This window comes from Heterocephalus glaber, unplaced genomic scaffold, assembly GCF_053883595.1.
Source record: "Heterocephalus glaber isolate CG9 unplaced genomic scaffold, H.glaber_assembly_v1.0 deba00001729, whole genome shotgun sequence".
NCBI lineage: Eukaryota > Metazoa > Chordata > Mammalia > Rodentia > Bathyergidae > Heterocephalus > Heterocephalus glaber.
The window spans coordinates 639,204-651,530 of NW_028258440.1; the positions used below are offsets into that span (position 1 = coordinate 639,204).

At 37.0% G+C, this 12,327-nt stretch overlaps 1 protein-coding gene across 7 annotated transcripts in view; it reads right to left on the reverse strand.

The window, feature by feature from the left end:
* Phf6 (PHD finger protein 6) overlaps positions 1 to 12,327 on the reverse strand; it is a 58,940-nt gene that overhangs the window by 29,494 nt on the left and 17,119 nt on the right. The gene's annotated exons all lie outside the window — the stretch shown is intronic.

Sequence of the window (12,327 nt, forward strand, 5' to 3'; positions counted from 1 at the left end):
TCAGTCTCAAAAATTTGAGTGCCCTAGTTTGAATCTTGGATCGGTCACACACTGTGTGTCCTTGGATGGAAGACCGACCTCAGAAGGTCGTGAATAAATTACCTGAGTTCATATAAAAACTTAGAACAGTGCTTGGCACATAAGACACTCTTAATGTCAGCTATTATTTTCGCTGAGTGTACAAATGCTTTTTAAAGATACACACAACAGATGGAGTTCTAAGCATACTATTCTGCATCTTGCCTTTTCTATTTAATACGGCCGAACACCCTTCCATGTCAGCATAAACAAACGAACTCCTTCAAGAGCTGGCAGTAATCCATTCTGCTTAAACAGCCCAATCATAATTGGTAAATTATTTTTATTGTTTTTGCTATGTTGTAATGAATGTCTTTCTCCATTTATCATTCTTACCTGTAGAATATCTTAACAGCTCTCATTTGCAAATATACATTCATACATGTATATATGGAATACAATCAGAGCTAACATTGAAACTTCTGAGTTTTTACTGTGCTACATGTGCTATGTAGTTTGGATGCATGATAGGAGGGTCATCTGAGCCTCACAACAGCCTAATAAAAATGTATCAGTCATCTTCCCAACTCCTCATTTTACAGCAGACAATAAAATTCAGAAAAATTAAATAAATTTGGTCAAGGACATGAAGACAGAGAGTGGGACAAATGTCAGTGAGTAACTACAAGTATGCTTTGATTCACTGGCACAGAACTACACATTTCCACATTCTCCTAGAAGAATAGGAAAAGGATAGGTATAAATGGTCATGCACAGAAATGCTCTGGCAAGTCACACAAGAAACTGACAGCCCTGTTTTTAGCAACAGAATTTAGAAACTGAGATACAAGGGCCAGGGTAGAAGAAAGCCTTCTTCAAGTAGGCAGTCTTTTGTACTGTTGATCTTTGTGTGATCTTTATATGCCTATTCAAACCAATGATAATACAGCTGTAATTTCTAAAAATCCAGGTAAGGTAGGTGAGAAAATGTGGACTTGTCCTCCTCCTTGAGCCACCCAATGCCTTCTATGAATACAGCCCTCAGATAATTATGTTGTTTTAAAATGACCAGAACCCTCTCTGTTAATTCTTTTGTTTGTCTCTGGTTTTATGGCCCTTGTAGGGCAGAAGAGCAATCAACTTACTGAGATACTAACTTTCCTTCTCCCAGTGTTAGAAAGCCCCATCTGTCCCTCTACTGATTCTCTTCTCTTTCTTAACCAATGCTTTCTTCATCTTACATATTCCTGACTTGTGCTCCACTTCAGCCCTCCCCCGAAGTTCTCACATCAGTTAACAGTGTGAAGCAGAAAGGACCCTTGGACACAAAGTCTGACATTTAGTAGGTCTTAACTTAGTTAACTTCCTCACCATTCACAAGGCAAAGTCTCCTCTTGTATAAATGGGACTAACGCTAATACCTTCCTTTCAAGGCTGCTTTAAGAAAGTACTGGTGAAAAATGTTTTGTAAACTACAAAGTTCTATTATTTGTTAATTACTACTTGTCTTAGTTATTTTTCTCCTGCTGAGACAAAATACCCAATGCCCAACGTTACAGAAAGAAAGGTTTATTCGGCTCATAGTCTGTAGAGGGAGGTTTCAGTCCATAGTCAGCTGGCTCCAAGGCAGAGTGGCATGCCAGAGGAGCATCACAGAGAAGAAACAGTTCACGACAGGCAGAAGGCAGCAAAGCAAGTTAGAGACAATCACTGCTTTTTCTGTCCCTTATATCTTATCCAGGCTACTTAGGGTGGATAGCACTCACACCCTTGATCCTACTGCCCTTGATGCTAGCATTGCACCATGAATCAATCTCAGGGTCACACACTCGAGATGCAACCCCCGCTGAAAAAGCCCCACTTATGACTGCATGAAGCTTTGGGGAGACATCTAGACACAAGCCATAACACTACTCTTATCATTTAACATGTAGACCAGTGGTGGAGAACCTATGGCATGTGTGTTGCAGCAGGCTGTTTATATCATTCAAAGCTCTAAAAGGTCCATCATCACTGAATTATAGACTATAAGCTCTTTGTTCACAAGGAGATTCTTTTCTAAACTTCCCAAGGCACCAATACCAAGCAGGCACTCAAAAGATGTTTGTTAGAATTAGAAAAAAAGAGGCCATGGTGGCTTTCCTCATGATAGTCTGCCCTACTTTCTCCAGGGTGTTCTTTTATCTTGCTTTTTCCTCTACTATTTGGCCCAAGCTTGCTCTGCAGAGCCAGTTTCTCTCTCAGTCTTCACTCTCACTTTTTCAAATAAACGTTGCCACTGCTTTTTGCTTGTTTCATTCAATTCTTTGTTTGAGATGAGAAGAACCTGGAATCTAACTCCAGATGAGAGATGAAAGTGAGAACTGGAAAGAACAGTTCACCAGGCCAAGCTCCTGGAGCAAATAGGTGGAGGAGGCTGGATTTCATGCTTGCATTCTTGACTGTGATTCAACCTTTTTTTTTTCCTCAGAGTAATCTAGAAACATTCACATGTGAAAACTGAGAGTATCTAAATTACAATGGAGTGCTTGCAGCCTAGTGGCTACCAAATAAATGAAAGTTGAATTAAAAAAAAAAGAACAAAGACAGTCATCAAGGTTGGGGCAAACATACCACCTCCACTTTGCATCTTTATGGCTGTTGCAAAAGGCAAACTGGAGCTCACTTGCTCTGCTTTCTCTAGTGCAACCACGACCTGCATTTGCTATGCATGTTCTAGGTAGCTAATGGAGTCAGCTTTCTGGTTTTTTCAGGAAAGGTATCAGAGAAATGATGTATTTTATGAATATTGTGTACCTACATATGCATTTACACATATGAAGCACACAACCAAAATATATTATTTTTAATTAAGTATGCTGAAATGTCATGTGATGTCTGGGATTTACTACAAAATAATCCAGATTGGGGAAAATGAAACAAGATTGGCCATGAGCTGAAAACTGCTGAAGCCAGGTGAAGAGTACACAGGGATTCATCATGCTGTTCTCTCTACTTGTGTGTATGTCTGAAATTTCCTATAGTGAAAGTTTGCAGAATGTGCCAAATCCAAATGAGTATATACTGTAATTTGTACAGGGGTGGTCAATAAATCTGGTGAATCATAACAAAAGATTATGGAGTTAGTTCTGCACAGAGCAAAGATCACATGAGTATGTTCCTAAGGTTTTCCAAGTTAAATGAGAAATACAATTTAAATTCCATTATTTTCCAAGGAAGAGTACATGAAAAGATAAATGGTGATAAAAGTAGGTAGAGTTTTAAAGGAATGATGATATAGAACACAATATTTACTGAACACTTACTATGTGCCTTGTTGTTAAAAGATTCACATGCATTATTTTATTTAATCCTTACTACAATCCTATGTAGTTTGTGTGTGTGTGTGTGGTGTTGGGGATCAAGCCCAGAGCCTCAGGCATACTAGGTAAGCAACCTATCACTAAGCCTCAGCCCAAGCCCTGTTTTTTATTTAGTCTCGTTTACATATGTATCTGAAATTCTGAGAAATGTCAAATATCTTGCCCAAGATCATGATATTAGAAGAAAAAAAAAAAAAGATCATGAGATTAGGAAGTGGCAGAGCTAAGATTCAAAACAGATCTGCTGCTACTACTTCCCAGTATTTCAGAAACCTATTCAATGCTATTACAGGTTTTCTTTTAAAAGAATTCAATATCACATGAGAATCTCTCACACTTCTAAATTTCCATTCTATAGAGACTTTACATTCTACAGAAAAAGAACAAGGGAAAGAAAACACTAAGTAAACATTACAACAGACAAAGACTTCAAATCTATATAAATTATAACAGCATATTTCTAGGGGTTTTTTTTGTGTGTGTGGTACTGGGGATCAAACTCAGGGCCTTGTGCTTATGAAGCAGGTGCGGTCCATTGAGCTAAATCCCTGGCCCAGCATATTTCTAATACAGTGGTGTCTTGGTTCACAAACCCAATTCTCTCCATGACTCTGGTCACAAACTGAACTGGACAAGAACCAAATCAAATTTCCCAGTAAGGTTAACATTGAACCTAACCACTGAATTTGATTCGGTTCTCGTCCAATTCTCTTTGCGACAAGAATCATGGAAAGAATCAAGTTTGTGAACCAAGGTCCCATTTGTATAACTATGGTGACCCACTTTCTGAAATATACATGGACTTACATGATTATACTGAAATTTAATATTAAACTTCAGAACTGTCCATTAGGGAATCTACTAGACACCTGAATAAAATCAAGATTACAGACCCAGGACCTACTCTAAATTCTTTTTTTTATTTCATCACATATTCTTTTGCTCAATATAAATAAGTGCAAAAGTCTTTAACCTTTTAATGAAAATGATTTTAAATGAACAATTTTCATACTCAATCATGGTTGTTTGCAGGCACTTAAATTTTAGTGATGATAAGCTATCTTATTACAGCACTTCTATAAAACAAGAGTATCAGTGATAAGATTGAGTGATTTGATATTACCAATTTTTGACATTTAAAAAACACCGTCTTAAAAAGAGTAAATACTATATGTAGAAACATACAGGGAAAAATACAGAAGAAATAGGATTTTCTTTTGGCAGTGGTAGGGGCTGAACCCAGAGTCTCATGCATGCTAGGCAAGCACTCTACCATTGAGGTACATCTCTAGCTCAAGAGGCAGGACTTAATACTGGCTATTCCTAACTATTTTAAAGTAGAAATTTCCTCTCAAGAATAGAAAGGCATGACACCATTTTAAGTAGTACAGCAGTCAATGACTAGATGTGGCTGGTGGCTACCATACTGGATGGTACAAATAAAAAACATTTCTATCATTAAGGAAAGTTCTACTACGCAGTGTTTCTGAGTCATTAGTTTTCTATCCCCCTGTAAAGAGCTGCGCATCTTTGAGGTCTATACCACTTAGCTGAACCACTGCTTCTCAAAATTTAAAGTGGATACAAAACCATTGGAGTCTTGTTAAAATGAAGGTTACTATTTAATGAGCTGAGGTAAAATTTGAGATTAGGCATTTCTAACAAGCTCCCAGATGATGCCAATTCTGCTGGTCCATTCGCTACGCCCTGAATAGTAGTGGTTCCTTCTCCTCCTTGTTAACAATTACTAACTCTCATTTTACCTCATGTAGCAGGCTTTATTTGGTACACAGTTCACGGCCCTTTTGTTTATCTCAGCTCCTGCCTTCATCCTGGGTGATTTCATCTGTCCACCATGGACAATCTTAGCAACACCTAGCCACTCAGTTCCTCCATGAACCACTCAGTTCCACCAGTCACACTCAGACACCTTATAATCACCTACAATGGTTCTACCTTGGTAATCACTATGTCACACACTTGCTTTCTCAACTCTTTTCAGTCTCATTGTTCTTCAACCTCAACAGGGGCTCCACTCCATTGATTCTTTCCTGTTTCTTAGGCTTCTGCCTTCACTTCCTCCCTATCTAGCTCATATTTCTCTTACATTGGTAAATATCCTAAGCTTCCTCATTCCTTTACTTCTTTGTTGAACTCACCTGACAACATCCCAATTCTAAATTAACCAACTTACTACTTTCTCTGTGCTCTATCCAGGACCCTGATTTACTGGAGGAAAAGTCACATGACCTGTCTGTTGACTGCCAGTATATAAATTCGTGAATACCAACCTCAACTGGGCACTCAATCTGGAAACTTTACACGGTATTTCCTCTCTTAGTCTTCAAAGTTGCAAACAGATCAGACAGGGGTCATCTACCTTCTTCTTCCTTCCTATTACAATGGAAATGTCTTCCTACCACAAGCCAATTATTTTTCTTTATGTGATGAATTCTATTTCCTGTACCTTCAATCTCTTCATAAGCATTCATGTATTAACAAATTCTGTCCTCAAACAAAAATAAGAGCCAACTAAGTAAAAGAAGCTAATCTGGGGCCGGGGATTTAGCTCAGTGGTGCCACGCCTGTCTTGCAAGTGGCAAGGTCCTGAGTTCAATCCCCAGTACCACCAAAAAAAAAAAAAAAAAAAAAAAGGAAGCCAATCTGAAAAAGCTATTACTCATTTAACAACCTATGTATTTAACGATTACTCAGACTTATGACTGAGGCATGCTGCTCGGACTTATGACCCACCCCTCAGACGTATGACCTGCCTCTTTCTTGGGTACAGTTCTGTCCATCTTGTTTATAGAGTGTCAGTATCTGTTCTGTACAATACACCTTGTTTATGCAGCACTGTATCTGACTGTACTGTACAGTATATTACTGTAGTTTCATTTTGTTCTACATTACAGTACTGCATGTAAGAGTTATGCAAATAAAAGCAAAGTCATCAACTTGGAATTCCCTTTGACCATTTTTTTGTTCTGAATATTGTAATGTACATACTACATACAATTCCTCACTTAGTGACCAAGTCAATTAATGACTTAGTCACAGGAACACAACTCAGTCACTAAAGGAGGAATCTTACTGTATGATTCCAACTATATGACATTCAGGAAAAGACACTGCTATGGAGATAGTAAAAATATCAGTGCTGAAGGTTTGGAGTAAGGAAGGGATGAGAAGGTGGAATACAGGGGATTTTTAGGTCAGTGAAACAATTTGACATGATACTACAATGGTGGATACATATCAGTATACACACAGACTGTACCACACCAAGAATGTACCACACCAAGAGCGAACCCTAATGTAAACTATGAACTTTAAGAAATAATGATATGCCAATGTGGTTCATCAACAGTAAGAAAAGTACCACTCTGGCATAGGACGCTGACTAGGAGGGAGGCTCTGTGTGTCAGTGGAGGCAGACAGGTGGTATATGGGAATTCTGTACTTTCTGCTCAGTTTTTCTATGAACTTATTTCTCCACAAAGTGTCAAGTGCTGGAGATGCAGCAGTGGTACAGTATTTCCCTGGCATGCATCAAGGCCCTGGGCTTCATTCCTAGCACCCCTCACAAAGCCTATTAATTAAGAAAAAGCCATCATTCAACTTCCTTCAAAACTATTCCCATACCCTTTTATAGGCAAACATATTAGAAGACTTGCCTACGTCCCTTGTCTCCAAGTCCTTACCTCCCATTTTCTCTGAGGTGCATATCAATATGACTTCTACTCCTACCAATCCACCCAAAGTATCCTCTCAGGTCATCAATGGCTCCATTGAATTGAACAGATGCTTCTAACAGCATACCAAGTGGACCATTTGGTTCCTTCCAGAACTATTGTCCTCCTTCCCTTGGATCCTAGGACTTAACCTTAACCTCACTTTCCTCCTACCTCTCCAGCTATTTCCCTTCTCTATCTTCACAGGCCCATCCTTCTATGTGCACCTTTTAATTGTTAATGTTCCTCAAGGATTATCCTAGGCCCTACCCACTTTTGGACTCTCTTCTTAAGAGTATATTTCCTACATGCACAGAAATATTACCTATACTCATACTTAGCAATGTTTCATCATTAGACAAGGTCTCTATTCTGAGAACAAGAACCATGTCATCTATTTACATGATATTCCCACTTAGATAGCTCATAAGTATTTCAAACTTAACTTCTCAAAGCTTAACTCAACAATTTGCCCCGTAAGCATACTTCAACTGTTACCTAAATAAAGGACACCGCTGGTTATCCATGTACTTACGTCAGTATCCTTGGATTTACCTCCAATGTCTCCTCTCGCTCATCCTTCTGTCAGATTCACCCTTGAAGTCCTTTCAATTTTATCTTTAAAATCTCTCCCAAATCTGTCTATTTCTGTTCATCCCCACAGTTACAACTAGAGTCCAAGCCTTCTATTACTATACACCAGGACTTCTACAATAGGCCATTCTTCCTGTGTAAAACTCTCAATCACCTTCTGTCATCCTTAAAATAGTATCCAAATCCTGACCAATCAGTCTGGCCCATGCATTCCTCTTCCAACCTCACTATGTACACTCTATTCTTTACTTTTGATCCCTCTGCATTGAATGCTCCTCCATCCCTCTTTTTAGTCTTTTATGTCTTAACTTAAATGAAACTTCTTTGTAGCCATCCAACCACACATGTTCATGGTGCCTTTTATTTCTCACTCATGTTATTTGATACAATTATAACCAATTAACTGTGCAATTATTTATTTAACATACACCTCTCAAATTAGGCTTTAAGCTTTTAGGAGCAGAGACTCATCTAACTTATACCTATGTGCTTAGTCATTAAGAAACCTGGCACACTGTGGGTGAAATAAATTGACCAATATGTGGGACTTGCCCTTGTTTTGCTATCACCATTGACAGGGGAAACATTTTAAACCAGAAATGCTTTCTTGCACATTTCAGGTCATTTTTCAGGCAGTCTTCCTAAAGCCATCACCACTAAGAGGTAAATATATATACTTTCTAGGACTGGCATTCTAACCATCTGGTGACAGATCAAAACTTCATCTAAACAAGTAAATACTTTGGATTACAGATTAAAGAAAAAATTGCTTCTGCAAACTCAGTCCATTTTTTTCTGAAGCAAGAGTGATGACATCGGTCTTATATATCTAGTACAATACATCTATATATCAATACCTAGTAAAACACAATATTTTACTTAAGATGAGAAAATTAAATTCTCGATTATTTCAAAATAATACAAATTATATACAGCTAACATGGAAGACTATATTATACAACATTTACCATATATTAAGTATCAGAAGTATTGAGCCACAGATGGCAAATGATCAAGAAACTGCCACAGGTACTAGTTTCTCTTTGCTCTAGAGACTAGTGCAATACAATTCTCAAACACAATCCCTGAAATCCAATCCTGTAACTCCTCCACCATAAATCATAATCATAAAGTAGAGCATATGTTTCCCATCAGAACTATTGAAAGTTCTACTTCTGACAAAGCACACAATGTAAAATTCACGCTAGATGAATGTGATAAAAGCCAAAATTCAATAATAAGTATAAACTCTATAATACTTTTAAAATGTAAAATTGTGCTTCAAGTTCTATGAGTATAAACACGTTTTATATACCAAAGATACATGAGGCTCTGATATTCTACAGAACTATACAATGAACCCAAAATTCAATTTAAATATATCACCAGATTTGAAGTTGTAGTAACCCTGCTAGTTACATTAATGGAAAATTTGTTCTGGAAAGCATGAAACTACATCTCTCTTACTAGTAAGTTTCACAGAGCAAAAAACATGGTCAGAATTATTCTGTGTGGGCCGGGGATTTAGCTCAGTGGTTTCGCCACCTGTTGCGCAAGCTTAAGGACGGGAGTTTGATCCCCAGCACACACACACAAAAAAATTCTGTCCTTCATAAAGTCTGCAGTAACTTTCTCCACCACTAGATGGTGCTATCAGCCTCAGAATTCTAAGGAATAAAATGGGGAGGGGGGCAGCTCCATTAATCAGTATGTATTGATCATCCCTCCTAAAGATCACCAATCCTAAACATCTCCAGTCCCAGTATGCCCATATCCTCGTATTAATCAGATCACAAGTCTCAATCCTCAGCTGTTAACATACATGGCCACTACAATCTTAAAAGTATACTGAATAAATACAGTTAAAATCTGAAGTAATGAAAGGTTGGAAAACTTACAAACTTTCACAAAAGATTTTTGAATTCAATTCTAGAATCAGGTGACGAAAAAAATGGAAAAATCTATAAAGGCTTTTGAGTTATACTTTATCACCTCAAAAGCAATTTGTTCTTTTGTGGGATTTTTTTGTTTGATCTTTTAAAATTTTTTTATATTATTTGATCCCATTAACCCCCCCACCCTCCCTATGAACAAACACGTTGTTTCCATTTTTTCCTTTTATTTTCACTTTTTTTCTTATCCTTTCCTTCCTTTCTCCCTCCCTCCTCCCTTGGGAAGAATAATGGGAAGAAAATGTTCAATTTTCTTCCCATTTCCCAATATCGATTATACATTTTAGTCCTTATTTCCACTTTCAGTTTCTCACATCAGAGTAACAATGCGGTAGTTAAACATGAAGCATTTTGTTCCTATTATTTATCTAGTTTGTTTACCTTAAGGCTAGTTTTTGCAGAACACTGTATTTTTTAATTTTAAATTTCTGGGGTTTTTTTTTGGTACCGGGAATCAAACTCGGGACCTTGCAATTGCGCAGCAGGTGGCGAAACCACTGAGCTAAATGCCCGGCCCAAATTTCTGTATTTTTAATTGTACATATCTAAGAGGTAATATAATAAATTGATACATATGTAATGATCAAATCAGGGTTACTAGCACTTCCACCTCCTTAAATATTTCTTTTTATAATTTTGATTAGTACACCATAATTGCACATATTTATAACACTGTGATATTTCATTACACGGTATAAAACCTGACTATGTAAGTTTTTTCTTTTGGCAGTGTTAGGGAACAAACCCAAGGCTTGCACATGCTAAGAAAGTGCTCTACCACTGAGCTACATCCCCAGTCGACAATTATATTTTAACCTGTACTTTAAAATATTTGGATTAATCTGGAGTCCAGAAATGAACAGGGCTAAGGAAGTGTTTCAGTGGCAGAACACTTGCCTGGCGTGCACAAGGCCCCGGACTCCATCCCCAGTATTGCAAAAAAAAAAAAAAAAAAAAGTGAAAACAATACTATTTTGTATTATTAAAGCCGTGATCTAAGAGATCAATAAAGACCACCAATTTTAATATGTTAACAACGATAATACAGGAAAATCCTTATAAAAAAAAGTTGATATGCTTTCTATATCCTTTTAAATTCTGTAAAATCTGTGGTAATGTCTCCTAGGTCTTGATATTGTTAATTTTAAAAATGTATAATTGATATTGTGTAATAGGAAGTAAAGGTCTAAAGGAGCAGGGGAAGTGGGAAAGGTAGGGGAAAGGAAAGAAGGGGAAAAATATATGAGTAAAAGAAAAAAATGGAAACAAAATCTTTGCAAATAGGGAAGAGTGGAGGGAGTGAAGGGAGGGCAGGGGAAGGGGGGAAAAAATAAGAACCAAGATACTCATGTAATGGTACAAGATCCCAATGATGAATGTAACTGTATTTTATTCCTAAAATGTACCAATACACTTAATGGGGAAAAAAAAGGTTAGTTGTTTTCTAAAACAACTGTGCTCAATCCATACAAGTTCTAAGCAGCATGTTCTTACAAGCTAACAAAAATTTTAAATATCTCTAATCTAAATGAAGGAACAGAACCTCAGATTAAATCCAAGCCATTTTATATTGCTAGTAAAAGTATCAAAATCATGTGTTTGAAAAAGTCTGAAGTCAGAATTCAATCTAAGAACTTACTCATTTTAAAGACCAACTACATATACAAGGTATGATCTAAAAATATTGTATTTAAATTGAAAAAACAATTTATTACAGCAAAAGACACATTGTCAGTAATCCCCCTCAAAGTAATTCCCCCCCCACACACACACTTTGAACACACTTATCCCATCATTCTTGCCACGTTCTAAAGCAGCTCTGGCTTTCATGAGTGACTTAGTTGCACTGTCGTGGCTGCCTTGATGTCTTACATCAATTTTATCTACCTTTAATGGTCATTTTGACTTTGGGGAAGAGCCAGAAGTCACAGATGTGGTGAATGGGGCAGATAAGGACACACCGTGTTTTTATAAGGCTGCCTTTCCACTGGATGACACGCAGCAGCAGCGTTCACCGTACTTTTGATCACACCTCCTAAGACACTCATGAAACAGAACTTCCACAATAGCTTCAGAAAGGTGCAAGAACAATGAAATAAGTGTGTTCAAAATGAGGGAGAGCAATTGCGATGTGCCTTTCACTGTCTATTTTGGTCATGCTTCATATAAACATGACTAACCTGAATTTAAGTAAAAACTATAAAATAATTTTGTTAAAACTTTGATTACTTATACATGTCTATATTTTTTGTAAAGTACAGTAATCGCCCCTTATCTGTAGGAGATACGTCCTAAGACTCCCAGTGGAGGCCTGAAACCATGCATAGTACCAAAGCCTAGTACACTATTTTTTCCTATACATACATAAATAAAGTTTAATTTATAAATTAGGTACTGTAAGAGATGAACAAAAACCATAAAAAATATGGTTATTCCCAAGATCACATTCTCCTTTATCACCTTTACAGAAATGTCACTATTTCTTCTTAAAGTAAAATAAATTTTCAACATATACTTTATTAAACTGTGGGGTAAAAGTTCTCTTAAAAATTCAGATTTTTTCACTCTGTATGTTAGTTTAACATGATTTTTCTCAATTCTACAAATATTTAATATTGAGATCATCTTGAGAAATTAAGATAGGACAATTACTCATATTTTACTTAA